Genomic DNA, 25,511 nt, shown 5'->3' with positions numbered 1-25,511 from the left:
GTAGATACAGCAGAAGTCAGCAGTCTGCAACCCAGAAGAGGGCCCTCATCAGAACCTGATCACACTGGCACCTGGATTTTGGACTTCTAACCTTCAGAAATGTAAGAAATAAATATCTATTATTTATAAACCACCCAGGGTACATTTTTGTTTTATTATAGCAGCCTGAACAGACTAACACCTCAAAGTATTTCCAGTCCAGAAACAGCTATAACTCCACTCTTTAAAACAGTGGAATAATGAATTTTAATTATTTGATACTTATAGTGGAAAGCCTCCTGAGAAGTCCCTTTTTAAAAATTATTTTACTGAAGTATAGTTGATTTATAATGTTATGTTAATTTCTGCTGTACAGCAAAGTGATTCAGTTATACATATATATTATACATATATATTCTTTTTTTAATATTCTTTTCCATTACAGTTTATCATAGGATACTGAATATAGTTCCCTGTACTATACAGTAGGACCTTGTTGTTATCCATTCTATACATAATAGCTTATATCTGCTAACCCTAACCTCTCCCTCCATCCCTCCCCCATCCCCTTCTCCCTTGGCAACCACAAGTCTGTTCTCTATGTCCCTCTGTGAGTCTGTTTCCGTTTTATAGATAGGTTTATTTGTAGCATATTTTAGATTCCACATATAAGTAATATCATATGGTATTTGCTTTTCTCTTTCTGGAGAAGTCCCTTCCTTTAAACGTAAAAATGCATGTATTATGTTAAATCACCTAGTTCACAATATATACTAATTATTATTATTAACATGGCCCATGACTTAAGAATAAGTATATATTATGAGGAATAAGAATTTTCTTTTGCATATTTATCATAAGCACAGTGAACTGTCCTACTTCAAGCCACGTAATCATAAAGCAACTTTATCATTGGGACTCCCACCACACCTTGAAATTTATTCTGTGGGACTATGGCCTTCCTTGCACGTGCCTGCGAATCTATACTGAATTGACTTGACTTCAGTTTGGTTTTGGTAATTGAAATCCCTATGGGCATTTTCCCATTTCAATTCCAAAATTAAGCAACCTTTATTTTAAGTTGAGATTTCATCTCTTCCTCTAGCTGATTTCTTGTTATCTTACTGCCATTTCTGCTGTAAATAAAACTGCTTCACTCATTTAAGGAATTTTTTTAGCATCTCTTTTGTACTAGTCACTGTGCAAGGCAAACCAGACATGACTGGTCCCTTCTTTCAAGGAGCTTACAGTCTGGTCAGGGAATAATGGCAATAAACATTTAAAGACACGCAAAAATGAATAAATAACTGTCATGAGATACACAAATGAAAGAAACACATAAAAGCTGTGATTAACTTCTCTGTAGGGACAGCCAAAATCTCATGGTAGTCTCTGTAGATATTCCCATTCCATCTTCCTGGAAGAATCAACGGTGCTTATTCCCCATAGTACAACTAAAACTGGGCTCTGAAATTTAACCACGCTTTATAGAAGGGCTAGTAATAATAGCCTGAGTATACCACCTGGAATGAACAACCTCCGACAATAACTGGTGAGTGTTAGAACCCAGGGGACAAAGGCTATGTGCAGAGTCCCTATACAGAGTGAGGGTCAGTTTCCACCCATGTGAAGCTGCAGGCGTTTCTACATGGTACAACCTAGGCCCAACTGCCCTTTGGACCAGAGACCAATGCCTGTATGGGATGACTGATACTAAGTCTATCCTCTTCCTTCCGGGGTATGTACTCTCACCATTGTGAACTGATCAAGACATATACAAAAACGCACATCACACATCCAAAACCGAGGTTATTAAGTCTTTAACAACACTAATCTTACGACAAAACCCACTCACTCTAGGTAGCCCTTCTCCAAATCCAACTTTGTTACAATATTCGCTCTGTTATGAATAGGAAAGATCCTTCCCGTGAATCCATACTGCTATATTATAGATTTAGAACAATCTATCCTTTCAGGAAATTCTTGGGCAAAAACACAAAGATGTCCCAAGAACAAATAGCAATCTTCAGACAAAGGTCGACACAAATCCAAATTTAAGTAGAAAATATTTTCTTAATATTCAGAGGGACACATGATTTACGTTTATATGTGGATTCAAAGCCTCTGATTTAAATCAGTTCACCAATGATCAGGACTTGTAAGAACAATGCATAGGGAGTTGCTTTATCATTCCTTATCCACAGGGTATCATCAAAGGGTGACTTTTCAGAACAAAGTAAACAGCTCCCCTAAAGATATTTAAGTGCCTATGGTGAAGGGCAAAAACTGCTTATAAAATCCTCAAACCACAATTTTTCCAGTCCAGATCCATCAGGTACCCGACTAAACACGTTTAACTCTACACACAACTGAGCCACGTAAGGCCTGAACTCATATTCTATCTTTGTGTTCTCAAGTCTAGTCAGTATCCAGCTGCAATATTTTATAAAAGCCTGAGTGAAAAAAACGAAAGAATTGTCTATCAAAGTTCAACCCCTTAATAGCTTCATGACAAAGTTCAATTCTTTAACCAGTCAAAGGCTCAATTTCATCACCTATATGTTTTCAATATGATACCACCTGTTTAATAAGTTGTTGTGAGACGGCTTAGCACATTATAAGTAAGAGCTATTGTTATTAGTAGTTGTTTTAAATAAATTACATAGACCTGATTATAAGCAGCTTCATAAGGAGTGGGCTCCAATCAGGTAACAGAGAATCAACCTGGGGAAATCAACTAGGAACCAGTAAAATGATTTACTCATATTGAAGAAACTACAGGCAGGAAACCCCACAGGCATGACTGGCAGGTCCTCTGACTCTGCTGAGGTTTGTAGGAAACATTTTTAAGGCTAGTGATAACCACACACATACTCTTTGTTATGGAGTCTTAGCTACTTTTTGTTACTTTATAGCAATAGGTTCATCCTTTTATATTAGTAGACAAAAGACATGTTGGAAAGTCTTTTAAAACATGGCCTTATAGAAGAACTTTCACTTGCAGACAAGCCTCAGATCCCAGATCTGTCATAATTTTTCAAAATTTTAGATTTTTTTTTGGCCAATTTTAGTGGACATAGGAAATTTCACAGATGGTAATTATATAAATGATGGATGTTTTAAAATACACATATTGACAAGGAGGAGATTTCTTTTTTTTTTTAATTTTTTGGCCATACCACATGGCATGTGGGATCTTAATTCCCTGACCAGGGATTGAACCCGTGCCCCCTGTGTTGCATGCCTGGAGTTTTAACCACTGGACCACCAGGGAAGTCTACAAGGAGATTTCTTTATGTCAAACATATTATAGCTCCTTCCTCTTCCCATCTCGTTTCCTCTTAGAAATAAATGTTCCATAAGCATTTAGGATAAAGATGGATGACTGGGTGATGGCTACACAACAATGTGAATGTGCTTCATGTTACTGAGTTGAGCTGTATACTCAAAAATGGCTGAAATGGTAGATTGTTATGTATATTTTACCACAATTGAAAAAATTAGATTACTGGGTATAGAAGAAATAAATTCCTGTATAAATATAATTGTGCTAAATAATGAAGCCCTTATTTTTAAATTTTTAAAATACTGAATTACTTCAGGAGGGATAGAGAAATGGTAGAGAGTATCATCATCTCCCTCCTTTCTCTTTCTCTCCAACCAGCTCTCATCAGCTACCCCTGCCCTCTTCTTCGAGTCCAATCAACCTCACAAGATTAGCTGCTGGGTCTCTTTCTTCCTTTTTTTTAACACTTATTCTGGGTCTTTGAATTGCTGCATGCCTCTGGCTGAAATGGAGGAATGAGACGTTAGATGAGGGATTCCTCTGCTCTATGAAATTTTTGGTTGGTATATGCCGAAACAACCAAACAGATTTCAATGCCAATAGCTTTGCTCATCAACAGCTATGGGTACCAGGCTAAGTTTACACTTTCAAATGTAAAGAAAAATGTATGCTTTAGTGGAAAACTATGGATTGTCCAGATCCTAGAGGATACCTCTTTGGGTTTTCTCATTCCATTTCTTGGAAGCTATTTTGCAACTGTGTAAATGTTAGCTGACAACGATGCAAAATAATTCTTGTCTATAGACGTACAAATTCTTTCCTGTCTGACAGAGGTTCCGTTGAACTTTCTCTTTCCCTCTTTGTGGAAAACCAGTTTTGCATCCATCGGCATATTTACTTCAGTATTCCTGATCTAGAAATGTGTTTACGCTTTGGATTCTCATCTGAACGAATTAAAACATCTGCCTGGTTCTGTCATTGGTTATGAGTTACATAACATCCTTAACACCTGTTCATTTTTACATCTGTATGAGAATCATGATTTTATCGTTCTTGAAAATTATTTGTTAATAAAGATAAATAGACATTTATTTGTTTTCCTTTAGACATAAGGGAGAGAAAAAGAATTTTTAAGTTTGTAATTTGTCCAGTCCTATTAGGAGAAGATTCACGTTAGAAAGTTAATTCTGTAATAAGGATGATGTTATTGACTGAAGCTTTTATGTATAATAATGAATAATTGTCTCAAATTTATGTTGCTTCTATAGCCCCTTTATATTAAAAGATTTACACTGTGGCTCATCTGTTGCTAAAATTCCAAAAGATTGTGCACAGTGAACCACAGATAGTGTTTAATATTTTTCCTACAGAAAAAGAAAATTCCACAGCAAATAAGCTACCTGAAAAAAAAAAAGTGTGGTACAGATTTTGATAGCAGCTGGTTGACTAAAATTCAAACTATTTTCCATAAAACATTAGTATATGTTAGTTCTAAATAAAATATGTTGGTCCTTTTCTCATCTAAACATTTATAGACAGCACAAGTGTTTGTGTGCCCAGGTGTGCAGAGAGCGAGAACACATGGGGAGACGTTTTAAAAATCACTGAATTTCAAAAACCATGCATTAGTTTCCACATGGTCTTTAATAAATACTTTCAGGATGGATTAAACATTTCCTTACAAATGTCAAAAAAAAAATCAAGTTACTACTAAATATGTTAAGGAGAAAAAATCTGCAATATGTATTTTTGCAGAAACAATTGAGAAATCTGTTTACCTGAGTATCTTAGAACATATTCAAAACCCATCCAAGGCTTCTAAATATTTCTAGCAATTGTATACTTTTACCACGCTACAGCAGTCAAGATAGCTGGAGACACTGAGAATAGTAAATATTGAAGATAATCTACAATAAGCTTGATCATTAGCTGAGCCATAGGGAGGACCCTCTCCAGGATCTTTCTCCCAGTTTCTCTAAGACAGGTGTGTTAGTTGTCCAGAGAAACAGAGCCAGGAGGATTTATTAGTAGATTCAGATTTACATAAACAAACCCATATACATATATCTTACACATCTATCTATCTATCTATCTATCTATCTATCTATCTATCTATCTCTCTATGTATCTATCTAACTATCTGGAGATTTGTTATAAGGAGCTGGCTTACATGATTATAGAGACTGACAAGTTCCAAGATCTCCAGTTAGCAAGCTAGAGACCCAGGAAAGATAATGGTGTAGTTTCAATCTAAAGGCCAGCAGGATGGAGACCTAGGAAGAGCTAATGTTTCAGGTTGAGTCTGAAGGCAGGAAAGAACTGAAGTCCCAGCTTAAGGAAATCAGGCAAGATAAGTTTCCTTTTACTGAGGCAGGGTCAGCCTTGTTGTTCTGTTCAGTCTCTCAGATGACTAAGTGAGATCCACCCACATTAAGGAGGGCAATGTCCTTTACTCTGTCCTGCCAATGTTAATTCAATGTTAATCTCGTCAGAAACACCCTCAGAATAACCTCTGACCAACTGTCTGAGCACCATGTGGCCCAGTCAGGTTGACACATAAAATTAACCTTTTGCTCACAGAAGGTGAGCAAAACTCAGAGCCTGAGAGATTCATGTTAATACATCTTCTATAACAATATGCTCTCCAATTCTGCCCCTCTAGGTAAAAAAGGTCTAGAAAATTGACTTGCATACATAGTTTTCCCTGCCAGAGTTAACTTCTGGATATTCTAACATGCTTTGATGATCTGGCCTTGGAGGTCAGGTAGGATCAGTTGCTTGTGTATTTACATTTCATTTGGAATGTATCGGGTTGGCCAAAAAGTTTGTTCGGGTTTTTCCGAGAAACATCTTACAAAAAACCCAAACAAACTTTTTGGCCAACCCAGGAGAAAGTAATGTTTGCTTTCCCGTTACTCCAGAGTCTCTGGATTCTCTTACTTCAATGATTCCAGAAAATGCTGATAAATAAAATAGTACTTAAGCTGGAAAATAATTTGAAAAGACTAAAAAATACACATTTCCTCATATAAATGAAGAATTGGGACAGAAAAACATATGATATATTGATATAAACACAGGTGAAATAGTGAGAATCAATATTTATATTATGTCTTATATAATATTAAAGATAGAATTCTAGGAACTTTTCATAAATTGACTTAATACTCATAATAAGTGTCTTTGGTAGGCTTTGTCATTCCTGGTTCATAGAGAAATAAGCTTATAAGGAGCACCGTTGAAATTGGTACCTTGGGCTGTTGGATTTCAAAAACACCATGTTCTTCCCACTTTGTCATGTAGCCTCATTGCTTCTTACTTCTCTTCCCTTTGTCAAAACATCAAATATGGAAATCATGTAAAAGCTGAATATTAATGTGTTTATTATTTTTTCTGTTTCATAATCATGCAAACTATTCTTTAATTGGGAATACTTAACATATGAATAGATAACACCTTTAGAGTATGTAAGTATGTATGTATACTCTAAACTTGGTTGTTGTGAATAGAACTTGGCCACTGCTAGATAACTGGTGAGATTAAGATGCTTGACTTAAAAATTGAGGAGCAGAACTTGTATCCATGGTGACTCCACAAATGTGCCAACACCTGGCAAAGCTCACTCGGAAACATCCTGTCAGCTTCCTTCAGAAAAGCACATAAAAAAGAGGAACAGGATAATGAGAAATCCATTGAAAAGCAACTCATGAGTAATAGAAAATTAAGAAAATACAAGTAAACACATTTGCTCCCCATGTGCAAGTCACTGTGGAAGCAAAGATGAACAAAATATGATCTTGGCCCTCAGAGAGCTAACATCTTTCTAGGGAGTGATAAGGAGGTATAGAAATCATAGTACACATTAAAAGTGGTGGGTGTTGTGAATTAAAACACCAAGTGCAAAGGTTCATTGAGGGGAAGAATTTGGATTAGGGCTTGAATGAATGGTAATATTTTTGAGGGGCACTGATAGGTAAGGGCAGTGAAAAATAAGGGCACGGTTTAACTGCCCTGAGGTGGAGGTGAGTCATTCAGGAATGTCACATGACATGGTTGCTCCCAGACCACCACCCCACCCACTGACTGGCACGTTTCAGACTTTGAAGTAATTTATTCTGCATGCACCAATGACCTTCATATGGCTAATTCTAATGGATGTATTTCAATTGTTATTCCAGCTGATGTGTCAGAAGAAATTGGGGCTGTTAGTCACTTCCTGAATCTAGATAAGGCTTCCTTCCTTTAGCTGCTTTTACTCCTTGGCATCTGAAAAGTCTTCTTATCTCTAGAGCTGCCCTCAAATTTATATGCCCATCACATGTCTGCTCTGAGCTCCCAATGTCACCACTGAGAGCTTCGATAGGCAAGTAAAAATCATTATACCTGAAAGTGAAGCCTTCCCTCCTCCTGCATTGTAAGCCTGGGATGACTTTGGTATTCTTTTTCAAAGCAAATAACATGATCATCCAACTAGTTGCTAAAATCAGAAATTCAGGAATCATCCTCGATATCTCTCCTGAACAACACCAGATCCAGTGCATCCAGACTCATGTTGACATTTTCTCTAAGTCTCTCTCACATCCTTATCTTCTCTCGCCCTCCTTCACTGCTCTTTAGACACTATTCTTTAGCTTGTCTTGCTGTTTAGAACATACATTGCCTCTTTCTGCCTTGAAGACTTTGCATGTGTGGTACGTATCATTTGCCATTTTCTATCCCACCCACCCCACAATTACAAACCAATTCATTTTCAGATCACAGCTCAAATACAACTTTGTTGATAGAGATGTTTATAAAACTCACAGATTAGATCTTTTTTCTTTCTCCATTATATCTTCTCACAACTCCCATAGTTCTCTTTTGTATTAATCATCACAATTGTACTGTAAAGGTCAATTTTGTAATTATTCAATTAGTTCATTAATCACTACTAGACTGTAAGGTACATGAGAACAGGGACAATTTGTCTTGTGCTAATGCATAATAGAATTTAAGTATATATTTGATGAATGAATGTAAGAATAAATCCTTGAATGAACTAGAGGCAGGGAGGCTGGAAAGGAGGCAGTGATCTAGGCTTGCACTGATGCAGAAGTAAATGGGCTGGAATAGATAGTAAAGCTTTGAGAAATGGTAAGAAAATAAAATACACGTGATTATTTTTTTGGATGTCAGGGTTTAGGGAAAAGCAGAATCAAGGAGGACTCCTAAGTTTCAAGGTTGGTTAAGTTTGTTCATTGACAGCAGAGTGGAATACCAACCCGCCAAAGATACAGACCAAGGAATACCAACAGAAAGCAGTGGAGGCAGCAACAGAGAACCAAGAAACAAACAAAATTTGAAGGAAGAGAAAGTTTTTATAATGAATAATATAAATATCCTGCTCCCTACCAAAGTTCTCATTTATATAATTAATTAATTAATTAATATAGACTCATGGGTTTCTACTTTATTCAAAGGGTTACAATACATTAATGTAATTATATATATATATATTTTTTTATTTATTTATTCATTTTTTTTTTGCGGTACGCGGGCCTCTGACTGTTGTGGCCTCTCCCGTTGTGGGGTATAGGCTCCGGACGCGCAGGGTCAGCGGCCATGGCTTACGGGCCCAGCCGCTCCGCGGCATGTGGGATCTTCCCGGACTGGGGCACAAACCTGTGTCCCCTGCACCGGCAGGCGGACTCTCAACCACTGCGCCACCAGGGAAGCCCATATAATTATATATTTTGAGGAGCAAATTGTCCCAGATACGGCTGGTGGGAGTCCTTTCATTTGGCTTCTATGCCCTTTTGACACATCCCCGTTTATTCTTTGAGCATTTCCTTACTTTCTGGCATAGTAATGTGTCCCAGGCTCACCAAGTACTTTTTTTAAATGGCTTTGAAATCAGCCTTTTAAAATTTTTTGTTTGTTTGTTTGTTTTATGAGGAGTCCTGGTTCCTTTTAGTAGAGAATGATATTAGAAATCAAGATCTGGGTGCTAGGTTTACACACACACAGACATACACACGCGCACGCATCATATACATTTACATTTACAGCGTCTATCAGTCCGTACATCCATTCATCCATCCATCCCAAACCATGAGTTAACACTGATACCTCCAATTCCTATCTAACACTGTAGCATTCTTTCTAGTTTTCTCCTTTTTCATATTTGTATCTCTCCCTGATTTTATCAAGTTCCCGATATGTAGCTAATCTCCCGCCACTGTCACCACTGTCCCTGTACAGACAGCTTCCTTTCCCCACTCAGCATATGACACTCTTCACCAGGCCAAATCCTGCATGCAAGTCTTCATGACACCTCTTGGGCTGTGACACCCTGAGCTGACCACTTTCCTGTGCAAAAGCTCTCCTCACTCTGCTCGGGTTCCCACATTCAGTGTCAGGCTACTTTCCAGCACAGATGCCCTCCTCACTCTGTAAGGATTCCCATACCCCATACTGGCCCACTGCCTTCCATACATGAACCCTTTACAGCCCACTGGGGCTCCTACCCCTCCCCACTGTCAAAATCTACATAGCTCGCACTCATCTGGTAGCTTTGGGGCAGAATTGTAGGAAAAAGGCAAACTACAAACTCTTTGTAAATCTACTTTTTACAATATATAAATTAATGCTTCCTATATTATTAAGTGCCCCCCCGACTACATGACTTTTATGGTATTTCATTTTATTAATGCTCCTATCTTTTAAAGAATGTTTTTTTCCTACAACTACTGGGAACTACTGATAATATTTGAGTAGGTAAATTTGATTTTATATAGACTATGTAATGCATGCCCATTACATCTTGGTTTTTCACTCCTTGAGGAAGAGAAATGCGCTTTGAGTAAAGATATTTTGGCTTGAGTACAAGCTTTCTTGTGTGATCGTCAATTCCCAGGATCTTGGTTTCTCCTCTCAAGATGAAGGTGTTCAATTCATTTTTTGCATCAGGGACTTGGTACTCATTGTTCCCTCTGCTTGAATCACCCTGCCCTTGGATGTAAAGTTTATTTCCTCCGGTTGTTCAACTCTCAATTCTCTGAAGAACTGGCATTTTAATAGGGATTCTTCTTTACTTTCTGGTGTGAAAGTCTCAAATTAGCTGGGAAAAGTTATTTCATTCTTTGCGTGACAAGCTTTCTCTCATTAAGTGTCCTCCTGGAAATCCCTCCAATTTTCTCCTCATATGGCCACAGGTAACACTGTGTCTGGTATACAGTAAAAGCTTAATATATATATATATATATATATATATGTTTAATGAATTAACAAGTTGATAGTGATGGAGACTGCAAATGACATTTTAAAAATAGCAATTGTGTAAGGAAAATGATGTTTTAGCCTAATAAGTATAATACATAGACTAAAATGCTATCATATTAGGGGAAATAGTTGAAAATGGTAACGATGGTTGAGGTGATGCCAAACATCAAAAGCACACTGGAGAAAATTTCACAGCATCTAGGCCACTAGAAATATCTAATGCACAGATCTCCACACCCCTCCCCATAGAGACTTAGGCCTTAACACCTAAAGTTTTTCATAAACCTCGAGTATGCTGGATCAGAGAAATGCTGAAAACACAGCTCTTCTCTAGCTGTATTTTTCCGCTTCTTGTTTATTCATATTCTCATATCGTATTCCCATTTAGCGTTTCTTTCTCCTCAATTCAGCACACCCCTGACGGCCCCCAAGCTACCTCATGGCATTATTTCAGCTTTAGTTCTCACTAATAATGGCTTCATTTTTCCCAGGATGTTTTCAATTCAAATAACTGTGAAGGAGAATATAACTGCCCCAGCTGTCTGTGAGAAAATGCCACAGAACTCTGTCACATATACCTGAGACTTGGGGAAGTGTCACCTGTTTTATATCAGTTGGCTGTGGATGGCACAGTTGTGTTTAGAAAGGGCAACGGTTAAGACAGACATGAATTCATTTGTCTACACAGGTACCAGAACAACATTCACAACAACAAAACCAAATCAAAACAGAACTACAAACCAGATGCACACTGATATCACAGTTATACAGGAGACTGAGGCTATCCAGTCACTTCTTAATAAGCATATAGAGTCAGTTACAGGTTTATGATGACTTTGATTCTTCATTTATGGACTATATAAGAATTTTTAAAAATGCTTTCAAGTGTAGAAAGCTACTTACAATCTGTACAGCCTTATCATTTCAGGGACAAAATTATCTATCTGATTTGAATTTCTAGATTTTGTTTTTCAAGTTTTTATTAAAATAATTCCTGCTATATTTGGTTTATATTGCTAATGTAGACCTACTGAATTTTCCCTTAGAAAATATCTCCAACCCATTTTCAAATAGTGATCTATGTGGAAAATCTTACCAGGTTAAGTATTAGAAGTTACAGAAGATGATAGGCTTAATTCTGGCATTTGTTCCTATTTACAAAATACATATTTTATATATATAGGTACAGAATATTTTATAATTCTATGACAAGTGTGTCACTGAGATATTGTTCCAAGCCAGAGAGAAAAAGAGACAGAAAGGAAAAGAGAAAGAGAGAGAGAGAGATCGAGACTGAGAGTATGAATGGGGTGGAGGGAAGGAGAGAAAAGGAGAATAAAGTGCTGGACTTAAATAGAAAACAGCTGTTTTCCACATGTACTTTAACAAATATTTTGTAAGGTTTTTAAGTGTGACTTGAGTTTTATTAAGCACAATATAAGGCACATTTCTTGCCACTTGGTACATAAAATTAATTTCTTTAAATATAAATCTAGTAAAAATCAGAACATATGACATATGTACATGATGACCAGGTAGAGTAGTTACTTATTACCTATTTATTGTGAATAAATAATTTTTTCCCTACAGATATCAATGTTAGAAGCTATCTCCTTGACTATGTCAGTGTTCCACAGTTACCTCTGGATTGGGCAGCCAGAGGCACGGCAGACAAGTCCCTGGCTCTGGAAAAGTACCTGCTAAACAACAAAGCCTGTCTTCCCATAAACTGCTGGAAGTCACATGAAATCCCCACGTGTCCTACTTTATGTATGCTCTAATTCAATCCCAGTTCAGATTATAGGAGACACTAAATTGCCAGTGGCTTTTCGCTGGGCTCCAAGATCCCTTTGCCCTGCCTGGTTTTGACCTAGTATTTACAAAGAGATTCAACCCATGTTCTTATGAAGCAAAATGGAAGGGGCTTAACCCTCCCAATATGAAGGAGAATTTATCCCACGCTTCTTTAACTGAACTATGGGCTGCTCAAATTAAACATTCATTTTTAAAAACACCTATTTATCAGCAGTGCTCTGGTCAAGCAGGAAATACGAAGGGGCTTTCATTTCCCTTTACTCCACGTCTTTGTTCTTGAGATAAGACACACCTAACTCAGCAGCCTTGCAGATCTTTTGATGCAGGAAATGCTTGCATCTGTGCAGGTGGCCACATGAGGGAAACGTGGGAGGGCTGCCACACTAGCTGCGAACAAGGACAACTGTACGAGACAAACGCTGAAATCACTTCCCTGACTAATTTTAGAATTCTTTACTAAACTCGTGAAAGAAACAGTGGCAATGTTCTTTGCTTCTCATTATAGCGACTTCTTTCCTTTAACAAGGATGGCAAAGGACCACCTTTCCCTTTTCCCTTTGTATGGACCTGGAAGATTCAGAAGGGACCCTGCCCAGTCCGACACGTCACAAATCCTAATAAAAAGCAAGCACAGACCTCTTCATGTCACTTGAGAAAAAGCAGAAACAACTGAGAGATGCTGAAAAAGATACTGTTGTTCATGATGGGAGAATTTTATATGAGGAATTAAAGCAAATATCACTAACTAACTAACAAAATTAGTCTGAGAGATCATCACCAATATGCTATAGGACATGAAAACCAGAATAGCCAGATTTATTTTTTAAAGTGCAGTGGAAACAGTTGACACCATTTTGGATATCAGAGAGAAGTGGAAGGCATGAATGAGAATTTTTCAGAGAACTTAAAGGAAAAGAATAAAGAGATGAAAAAATAATAGGAGGAAAGATACGATACAGACCCAGAGAATAAGATATGCATATAATAGGAGGTACAGCAATGAAGGATAGAGTGGACAAAGTGGCAGCTTCCATCTAAGACAAAAGGAAGATGACTGCTCTGAGTTGGAGAAACATTTTTGTATTTGGATTTAATGTTAACAAAACCCCAGAACTTTATACACTTGGTGAAGTTTTAGAGTTTCAAAGGTGAATTTACAATCTCACAGTATCCCACTGGGTGGCTGTCTACAATGAGAAAAAACCAGCAATTGCTCTACAGCAATAAATACTAAAAAATTGCTGGAACAATATCTTCACCATTTTGAGAGGATATTATTTTGATACAAGAGATGTATAACTACATGGACAGTTTTCTGCTCTTTATCCTTGCTTACTTTTGCCTTCTTGATCTGTTAACGTCTACTACTATGTTCAACTTCTTATATTTTCAAGAATTCTTTCTATGTATTTGTGTGTGTCTAATACCCAGTTTTTTTTCTTAGCGGATATATTGAGATATAGTTTCCATACAATAAAATTCAGCTATTTTAAGTGTACATTTTGTTGAGTTTTGGTGAATTAGTGCCTTTTGCTCATACTCAGTGGTCCTCTCACCTAATTTTGATGTTTTTCATTCCAGCAGACTCATGGTAGAGAATGTGTGGATAATGTTGGAAGCATGAAGCAACTGTTAAGAGTTTTCAGTTGTCTCATTTGTAGTTCTCCATCTTCAGCAAAATAACCAGAGTAACTGTACCATTTTCAGGAATGCAGCCACCGAGGATGGGTTCAGCCTGCTTTAGTGAGGTGAATAACACCACCAACAAACATATATGCAGGCAAGGTAAGTGTGTGTGTGTGGGGGGGGGGGTGTCGGGGGGAATTTTACCAATTATCTTACTGAAATTTGTCTCTCATGGGTTGAGTTCAGAATGCGTTTGGAACTTTATATGTAATATTCTTAGATTATAACTCTGTATCAGTGATCTTGGAAGCCACTTTTTTTGCCATTGTTTAAAAAAAAGGGATCACAAGCTTGTGATCTGTGCTACAATTTGAACAAATTAAATTGTCTAAGCTCAAAACACTTTGATTGCAACCTTGTGAGACCCTAAGCAGAGGACTTGGGTAAGCCAAGCCTGGACTCCTGTGCAATAATAAATGTATGCTATTTTAAGCTGTGAAGTTTGTGGTAATTTCTTACTATGCAATAGATAACTAATACGGTGGGCATCCTATTGTGTCCCTGTGTTTACTGGAAATGTCCCTAGAGTTCCCCTATTAAGAAGAATGATAGATTTAAACTGATGTGTTGTCAAACAGAATGTATGACATAGAAGAGAAATTAAACATTTTCAAAAATTGAAATGAAAAATAAAAAACAAATTGGAAAAGAAACCCCTAAGATACAATGTCAATGAAAGAAAGACAGATGTTTAGGATAGAGCTGGACCCTTTTACTTTACCCTGTGCTACCACTTCCATTCTTCCTACATTTTTTCTGACTTAACTCAGATGGTTTTGAGATCCTTTACCCATAAGGAGTCCATAATTTCACTGAAACTATAGTTTTTGGACTTTTTGTTTTTGTTTGGTTTTCCGGTGGAGAAAGGGAAATATGTTGACTTATTAGAGAGAGGCATATGCTTAAAGGACATCCTGACATCTTTTAGATGCACCCTTCTGTTTACCGTGAAAGATAATGAAATGCTTTCTCCTTTAGAATTTTGAGACATGGGCCACTTTTCTCTGAAGTTTTGGAGCTCAGAGTTCTACTCCATACAAAGCATAATTTTCCAGAAAAATAAAACTGTTTAAAAATCGGCTGAGCGTTAATATTTTTAAAATTTTTGAATAGTGTGTAAATGGAGGTTACCTATTTTTTCTCTGGTATTCATATAAAACCTCTCTAATTAAAAAAAAAGAACTAGAAAACAGTAGGTTTATGCTGCCTCGTGAGACATTTCTCTAAGACAGCATTTCTCTAAGTGAAAAAGTTTTATAGGAGTGTAAATAATTAATAATCAGTAATATTTAAAAATCAGTTTCAGCATAAAGTAAAAGCTTAGTCTCAGTGATATTGAAAGTCCCTTTCAACTTGAGAATTTTGTTATATCATATATAACAAATCATTTTAAATTTAAGTTTAGCTTTAGCATTAAGATAGATGGTTCAAGCCAATGTTTTTAACTTTTTGTGTTATTTTTTAAAGTTTACTGTGAAGATTGGTTTTCTTTGGGACTATGAACTACATATAGGGTCACCTGAATAAGAGAACAAAATTTTAAATGTTACAAATCAGAATCCAGTGAACATCTTTATTTCAATTGCAATAACATTGAACAGGGTTTTCAGGCCTTTCTTGATATTTGACATCACAAATGTTACTTTGCCACCTAGTGGTTCATCCTGATATTTCCTTAAAAAAAATCTTTAAAAAATTTTTTTAGTCTTTTTAAAGTAATATATGAAATATGCACTATTTAAACTACAAGATATTTACTACATTTATATTTAAGATGAAATGATTCTGGGAATGATTCAATATATATATTTTTGTGTTGTATCTTGGTAAGCACATAGTATCTGAAGTATTATTTTTATCAAACAACATCAAACTGGTGCAATTTAAAATTCTTAGCTCAAATGTTCCTTTAAAAAAAATGTCTCTTGCAAACTATTCTTATTTGAAGGATTAAAATAATAGAAGCTCGGACTTCTCTGGTGGCGCAGTGGTTGGGAGTCCACCTGCTGATGTGGGGGGACGCGGGTTCGTGCCCCAGTCTGGGAAGATCCCGTGTACTGCGGAGCGGCTGGGCCCGTGATCCGTGGCCGCCTGAGCCTGTGCGTCCGGAGCCTGTGCTCCACGGTGGGAGAGGCCACAACAGTGAGAGGCCGCATACCGCAAAAAAAATAAATAAATAAAAATAATAGTAGAAGCTCTCATATTATTAAAAAAATAACTTTTAGAGAGTGATAAAATCATTTCCTATAAAGATATAAAAATGAACGAGCGTTATTAATTTTATTTAACGTAATTATGAAACTGGTGAGATGTAACAACTAGTTCAAGGGAAAGTACAAAAACAGACACATTTATAGTTAAATGATTAGCAAATGGAGGCAAAATTAGTAGCTACTTTCATAGTGGAGTAAGGAAGTCAATAGATCTTTTCAGACAGAATTTGCATGACTATGGACAATAATAATTTTGCATTGCTATCAGCTATCTGCAATTTACAGTTATAAAATAGCTTTCATAGAATCAGATCAGATAATAATTAAATAGGAGAGCTGTAGACATTTTGTCTTCCACTGAAAAACAATGTTTCTCCTACACATTCTATAAATTCTGTCTCTGCTTTGCATATTTCCCCATATATAGGACTATTGCAGTCTGTATTGTTTCATGATATAGGTTTATGATTTGAAACTGGAATAAGCAATGAAGCACATATAACAAGTACTGTCAGGTCTCCATATCTATGGGTTCTACATCTGCATCTATAGATTAAACCAGCCTGGGGCCTACTTCAAACCAAGTTAATCAAAATCCCTGGAGGTGGAATCTGGACACTGATGCTTTTAAAAAACTCCCCAGATGATTTTAATGCGCATCCAGTGTTGAGAAACATTTGTTTCATAGCTATTAGATAGTTTAGTGATGGCCCTTACAGAATCTAGTCCATCATTACGGCTTCGATATGGAGAATCATGCAGTGTAAATAAAGGATAAGGATAGTTCAATCTCATTAGCAAAATCATCCTTATCGTGAGATGTGGGATGTGGCTTGATGTCTTAGATATTTGAATTGTTAGAATCCATATTCCTTAAGGAAACTTCTGATTATCATTAATTTCAATTGTACCATACCTCTAGTTAATAAAACACTTTGATCCCCTTGCATGTAAACAAATTTGGTCCTCTTTGAGAACATTTCCATCTGAGATTAACAAATTGGCTTTAGGACTCTTTTACATAAATCACATGAACTTGATTAATATGAATATGGCTCGGGGTGGAGCCCAAAAGGCTTTACTTCTCAGGTGGTGACATCCTTACATGACCCTTACCTGTATATATTGTTTTTCACACATACTATGTTGTGGTTTTTTATGATTAAGAAACAAAATGTTGGGCTTCCCTGGTGGCGCAGTGGTTGAGAGGCCGCCTGCCGATGCAGGGGACGCGGGTTCGTGCCCCGGTACAGGAAGATCCCACATGCCGTGGAGTGGCTGGGCCCGTGAGCCATGGCCGCTGAGCCTGCGCGTCCGGAGCCTGTGCTCCGCAACGGGAGAGGCCACAACAGTGAGAGGCCCGCGTACCGCAAAAAAAAAAAAAAAAAAAGAAAGAAAAAAAATGTTTCCAAAGTAAAATCAAGTACTTTACAAATATTAAAGACATATGGTCCCAATCTTTTAACTAATGCTTCATAAACAGTAACTCTTACTATTTTCACCCTTCCCTTTCCACAAATATTACCCTTTATTGGAGGGCTTCTCCCCAGTTTAAGTGTTTCCAATTTAGTGTTATCAATTCTCCAGGATACACCCTGTGGCTCTGCTCCCAGTCTAGGCTCTCCCAGGCAATATCCCTCAGTTTAAGCCTTTTGCATCTGCTTCTTCTCTAACTTGGTTTCCAAATTTTTATTTTATTTCCCACCTGCACAGAGCAGTGAACTAATTATGAATATCTATCTATTAATTGATCAATAGACATAGGAGAGTGTTACATACTCATCGTGCCTTTGCCTCTTTTAAATAAATTAAGTACATTCTAAAGTTTTCCTTTTAAACTCAATCATCTTTCCTTTTCAGTTTACTTTTGAGAGGTAAAAATCAAAAAAACAACCTTTTGACAAGAAACACTACCAAGGCAGGTGGACATCAGCATTTGTTAACATTTTTCTAATGTATCACAGGGTTGCAAATCCCTGCCCTGGAGTCCGCAGTTCTCAACCTTAGCTAAATATTAGACCAGTGATTCTCAGAGCCTGCAACAGAAGCACCTGCAAGGCTCATTAAAACACAATTGTTGAATCTGCATTTTTTAAACAGGTTCCCAGGTGATAATGATGCTGCTGGTCCAGTGACCTACATTGAAAACTCCTGATCTAAACAAGGCCAGAATCAGCTTTGTCTGAGTTTTCCTTTATTACTTATTTCTTTAAGCATCCAAGGCTGACTAAAACCACTTTTTAAAATGTGGTAAAACACCAGGAAATTTACCAGAATCTTGTGATTCCTTACAAAGGAAAAAATGTATATGTACTTGTACTCATATTTGTGTACGTGTATTCTTTTTTAAACACACAAAGCGATTACATTTATTATGAATTTTTGATACTATTTTTCTAATACTAAAAGTTACTTACATAGCTTGACAATATAAGACAGTAGAGTACATCTTTTCAAGAGTTTTTTTTTCATAGGAAAAGTAAACCTGGGATGACAAATGTGCAGCAAATGAGCCACAATGGATTTATTTTACTGCAGATTATTGTAGCCATATTTTTTTAGGAGATTTAATAAGAATGATAATTGATGTAAAAATTTATGTTAAGCAGATTATGGCCAATTATACTATGGATACTTTAAGTTGTTTTTCTAGTGTTGTCATACTATTTTGTAGATGGCTCTTAAAAAGTTTTATAGTTACTTTTTAAAGAAAATATAGCTTAGTCCTGACTTCATTAACAAGCTGTTTGGCCTTGAGCTAGTCATTCAATCTCTCTAGGTTTTATTTTATTTGAAAAATGATCTATGAGTTTCCTTCCATTTATATGTATCTAATTCTTAAAATCAAGTATTGTACAAATATCAAAGAATATTTGTTTAAAATGTATAGGATATAAAGAATAATGTCATGATGAATACCTGCATTCTACCACCCAGTTGTAAAAATTTTTTGCCATATTCTTTAAAGTCTCCATGTGTCCCTATATGATCCCATCCCTTTCTCTTTCTGCTCGGAGGAAATATTACCATGAATGTAGTGATTATAGTTTGTCCTCATAGTTTGGCCACACATGTTTGTATGACCAAACATGTTTATTTTAGCATGCTTTAAATGTTATGTAGGTGCATTTCTACCATACGTTTTCCCCTCAGTAATGGGTAATTTCCCTACTATAACCCTAGGGAAGCAGGTTTACATACATTTTGCTAATCAACCTTGGGTAACCTGTTAGACTTCTTATCTCAAACTGTGTCCTGATTCACTCCTTAAGTGAGTGAAAACTAGAGCCCAATTCATTTTTCCTTGGATGGCATTCTCAAGGAGAAAATCATCTGTTGCTTACCTCTGATTTCCACTTTAACTTAAATTTTGGTCTTGATTATCCCTTATTTTCTTGTTAATTTCTCAAAGCAGTTAACAATGTGTTTTCAGCATTTTATCCATATTTTTAGTCGTTTGGACCAAAGACTATATTAGGCAATTAAGACAAAGTTAAATAATCATGGATCCTGACTCCTAGAAGGTTGACTCCAGACTATAAGACACTCATGTAAACAAACAATCAAAATATTTATTGACCATCCGTCTTCAGACACAAACTAGACTCAAAGCAAGCAGAAGAAAGAATAAGGATTAGAACATAAATTAATGAAATAGAGAATAGCAAAATGGTAAAGAAAAAAATCAACAATACCCAAAATTGATTCTTCAGAAAAAATAACAGAACCGATAAACGTTTAGCTGGAATGACCAAGAAAAAGGGGGGACAAGGCTCAATGACTAGAATCAGGAATGAAAAAGGAGCTCAACTGCTCTGAAAAACAATCTGGCAGTTCCTCAGAAGGTTAAACTCAGAGTTCACAAGAACCAGCAATTCTCCTCCTAGGTGTGTACACTCAAGAGAAATAAAAACAGGTATTCATATAAATACTTGTGTATGAATGTTCATATCAGCACTCCACACTAGCCCCAAAGTGGAAACAACCCAAACATCCATCAACTGAAAAATGGAAAAACAAAATGTGGCATTTCCATACAATGGAGTAATTTATTCGGCAATAAAGAGAAATGAAGTTCTGATACATGCAACAGCATGGACGAATGTTGAAAGCATTATGTTAAGTGAAAGAAGCCAGCCACAAAAGATCACATATTTTAAAATTCCATTTCTATGAAATGTCCAGAATAGGCAAATTTATGGAGAATGAAAGTAGATTAGTGGTTATCTAGGACTGCGTTGGGGAGTTGTGGGAAATAATGGGGTGACTGCAAAAGGATATGAAGTTTCTTTTTGGTGTGATCAAAAAAAATTTTTTTAATTGGGGTATAGTTATTTTACAATGTTGTGTTTTCTACAGTACAGTGGAGTTCCCTCTGCTATATAGCACGTTCTTATCAGTTATCGATTTTATACACATTAGTGTATATATGTATAAAATAGATAACTAATATGAGGTTTCTTTTTGGGGTGATGAAAAATTTTTTGTTGGTTTTTAATTTTTAGTTTTGGCTGCACTGCGTGGCTTGCGGGATCTTAGTTCCCTGACCAGTGATCGAACCTGTGCCCCCTGCAGTGGAAGCGTGGAGCCCTAACCACTGGACCACCAGGGAATTCCTGAGATCAAAATGTTTTAAAATTGATTGTGGTGATTGTTGAACAACACTATGAACATCACTGAATAGCAAACTCTAAATGGGTGAAAATTGTACGGGATGTGAAGTCTATCTCAATAAAGTTGCTACTGAATGATGAAATCACCAAAGCTCAATTTAAAATTAGATACAATTGTAGACATTTAGCATCTGATCTCAGCAGACAAGGCAACTTGATCCATAGCTATCGGATTAAATAACACATTTCAAATAGAGATAAGGGGATGCTAAGTGAATTTAGATGCTTTAGGGAATAATATCATATAGACCTTATTTCACAACTCCACTCTGTTCTTATTAGTTGTGGTAATTATGATACACTTACTTAATATCTTTGAAATTTAATTTCCTAATTTGTAAAATAAAAAATGATTGTTATGAACATTTAATAAGTCAAATTGTAACAGGGAAGAGCCAGATCGGACTACATGTTGGATCTGTTTCTTCTACTTTAACCTTTGCTTTCCGCTGCTTTCCTTCACTAAAAGGATACTGTCTATACACAACGGCCTGCCTTGGGGAACACTGCCCCTCTGCCTGAATGTTAAACCAAAGTGTCTTTGTTCAGGGAAACATCCGGACCCCGTTCCACCTGTGGCTGGCTACAAGAAAGAAGAAATTAACACATCCCCTCCTGGAGGCTGGCCATTCCAGGTGATATTTGCAAAACGTATGGCCTTTTTATTTTACTTCCTCATCTCCTCACCCTCTCTGTGCTACAAAAGAAACTGGCATCCAAACCCCGATAAGATGGTTATTTTGAGACTTTAGTCTGCTGTCTTCTCCGTCTGCTGGCTTTCCGAATAAAGTTGTATTCCTTGACTCAACACCTCATCTCCGATTTATTGGCCTGCAGTGCGGGGAGCAGAACAAGCTTAGACTCGGTAACAAAATCATAGACCTTAGCCTAGTGGCAGGGAGGTGATTACTGTAATTATTAACTTTCTTGCTATATTCATCAAACTATTACAGACCCTGTGTTATAGAGACTATAGGGGAAAAAACATCTTGGGTATATTTTCATCCAGAGTCACTCGCACAAAATACAGCTTTCTGGGAATTTACATCTCAAGTCCTACTAGACCACAGAGAAAACACTAACAGCATTTCTGAACACAAAGGAAAAGGAAAGAGGTATCTAAATATTTACTTTCTATTCACTGGCGCATCCTTATGCATACATTTTTCTTTTTGAACCTTGCTCTCAAACAGAATCAGAGAACATTAAGGGCAGCCAACTGCTTTTCCAACCTAGCAACCACCCTCTAAAGCTCTTATTTGCTCTTTGACTACCGCTCTGCTGTTGCTGTGATATGCCGCTTTCCCTGGAAGCACTTCAGAACCTTCTCCTGGCGTGTCATGCAGCAGTGAAGCAGAGAAAACAGGTGGCCTCAATGGGTGACTTAATGGTGCGTTAAGTGTTCATTTTTGCTGAATTGAACACAGGCTTTTGTGTGAGTGTCTAGTTTTATTGGATCACTGTCAACCAACATGCATAGAGTACTAAATTTTGAAGAAATCTGTCGTTTGAGTGGAACAGAGTATGAGGAAAATAACTAGAAGGTTGGTGTTAGGTGATCATAGGCAACAGGATGAGAATGTATATCTCCTCTGCCTCCAAGCTTTTTTTTTTTTTAAATATGAGCATGTGTCAGGTATTCTGCTTTGAAATCATTATTCCCCTCCCCCCATTAAGAAATCTAGAAACACTGGATATCTTATGTTGCTTTGCTTGACTTCTCTAAAGAAAAAAATATCCAGTAATTGTAAAAATTTTTTAAATACTTGATAGAAGAGGAGAGCTATCATATTTATTATTTTATGAAATGCTTTTAAATATGTGAACTTCAAAACAAAACTTAAAATATAAAAAATCTTAGTGTGTGAAGTATATTTCAAATGACTCCATTGCTTACCATATGGGCATAATATTTGTTGAAAGATGAATAAGCAAGCCATAATTTCATTAGCTAAGTATCCACATCTTTGAAAACAGACTGCTGATATGTTGGGGATAATAACTTTAGGATTTATTTGTATCATTTGAGCAATAAGAAAATCAACATTAAAAATATGAGCTTGCTAAAGAATATGAACAATGACCTTGGTGCTATTACCATATAATCATTGACAAAGTGCTAACAAAGGAGAATCACACATGACGAAAGAATATTTGCCATATTTTTGCTCATATCCTCACAAGCCTCAGTATTGGAAGTCAGTGCTGTCCCCCACAATTATCAAGTGAAAATTATAAATAAAACAAACATGATTATATGTATACTTGATACACTCTTTTTTTCACTTGGAAAAACTCTAATCACCCATTAAAATCTTAGTATCGATTTTATCCTAATTGTAATAGCAGTGGAATGACGGGAATTTTTATAACAGTAGCATGAGGTGAAAAAGTTGAGTATACTATGAAAGAAAAGTTTATAAATTGTACCTCCAAGATTTTAAAAACATAAAAGTATAATGGTAAATATTCTGTTCAATGATCTGATCAGTGTAATGGTGTTTTATACAGACATCTCCATGAATAGTAACTCCCTCTTCCTCAGAGGTAGGTGGGATTCTCCTTACTTTCCCAGAAAGGTTCCAAGATCCTGAACCTTTAAAAGTCCCAGGATTTATTAAAGTTCTCAGAAAGGGTCTAGATCCCAAAAAGGGGCTGGGATAGTTGTACTGGAAATACACAACAGGTGGCAGCCATTAGGGGACTCAAAAAGCTTTGAGGTAAATCCACAGCCTAAAGAGCTGGGCAACTTGGGAAACTAAGACAAGAAATTTGGACTGTTTTGACCATCATAATCAAAATCTAAGTAGGTACGAGTCACAGTATTAAAAGCCCTCGGGGCCTCTGTCACTATAAAGAAATCTTTCTGTGAAAGGAATAACAAGTCTGTTGCTAATGGGAATCTCTGAAGCCGAAGCTGCAAAACTGACACGAGTCAGGTGCTTACAAGCTCTTAGCGCACTGGCTACCCAAATCTAAGTCTCCCGAGCTAGGATAAGCTGATCATGGAAAAGGTTAGGTGGATACTAGGTCACCGCCCGACTTCAAGAAAATTTCCGCGCGACAAGGTACACTGTAAGACACCACAAAACCCCCAACCCAGAGACACATCCCTCGTAGGTATGAATGTGGCTCAGAGACCCAAGGCTTAGCTAAAGAAATGGGGTCCTTAAGTTTCAAAGAATGGAGCATGCCACCTTCTGGCACACCTGCTTATTTTATGTCTAAGAACTGTGGTCCCAGAAGCTATAGGTATCTACAAAAATGGTAAATTCTTACAAGACAAGCTAGAATTAAAATGACTGTTATGGGGAATGTTCCATTTAGACAAGATGGTTCATTTAAGAAGTGTACTTGAAAGCAAGGGTTTTCACATCAACAAACAGAACAGAGGTATCTATGTTAATTGACATGCAGAAGCCACGGAAAAGCTTAAATATTCCAAAACAGCTTCACTGAAAGATTCGCTGTAAAAGGCTAAGAAAAATTAAAGACACAGAGGTACCTAAAACAAAAGACTGGAAGACTGACGTGACTTCTACTACCCTCTACCCTCCTTCACCTGACAGCTCACAGTCTACTAATCTTCTGAATTGCTTTCCACTCTGAAGAGACCACAAGACCATAAACAAAAGTCCACCAAGTTAGTGGCCTGACAAACGCCAACAGCTCCAAGACCAGAAACCTAAAACACCAGGGCCTCCCCTGCCACACCCTCCTGGTCCCTCCTCAAAACCCTGGGCCAGAAATCGATGATTTGCAATCAAATGGCACACTGGAAGAAAGACTGTCCTCAAAGATTTTGTCAAATTCTTTCACACCAACGCAAATGCTTCCATATCTACCCTCAAAAGAGGGCCCCCCATGGGGCTCTCCCAGGACTGATGGGACTCTGAGGGATTCTCCAATAAACTGCTACCAGTTATGCCCTTCAATAGCCAAGGGGAAACAAAAATTAAAATTAATGGAAAACCTTGCCAAATTCTGGTAGATAGCAGGGCTACACTCTCTACTTTAAATCCCACTTGCTTGGAAGCCTACAGATGGGATCCTGAGAGAACTGGCAGAAGACAGTAAGAGAATTCTTACCGGAGTCAGCTCTGGCGGACCTCTGCAGTGCCGGTGGACAAAGGGAGTGACAAGGTTAGTTAGTATATCGGCACCCACAACATGGAGGCGGCCCAGTGGCCTAGCCCACATCACAAATCTAAACCCAAGTCAGACTGCGCTTAGGGGAAACACCTGTCAAGGAATCCTAACACACCAGTCACCATCCTCCCACTCAGCTAAGCTAGCTCACCTTACCCTAGAAAACAGGATCTGCTAGCCTTACAGGGAAATCTCCCACCTCTTGGCCGGTCATGCCCCGTTTCGCATTTCTTCTTCCAACACCCTATAAAACTGGCTTTTGCCCCAAAGCTGGGGAAGAGTGTCCCACTGCTTGTGAGACACTCTACTCCCCCAATCCATGGATTGTTTTCCCTTGGAAAAAGGAAATCAAACTTGTTATTAAATTTAGTTTTGTAATTTGACGGAAGGTAACATTTCACGTTGTCCCTTCCTTTCTAAATGCAGACTCTGGGGAATTTGGTTCTGGGG

The sequence above is a fragment of the Tursiops truncatus genome, chromosome 9 (assembly GCF_011762595.2).
Source record: "Tursiops truncatus isolate mTurTru1 chromosome 9, mTurTru1.mat.Y, whole genome shotgun sequence".
Classification (NCBI taxonomy): domain Eukaryota; kingdom Metazoa; phylum Chordata; class Mammalia; order Artiodactyla; family Delphinidae; genus Tursiops; species Tursiops truncatus.
Note: the sequence above shows the minus strand (reverse complement) of the source record.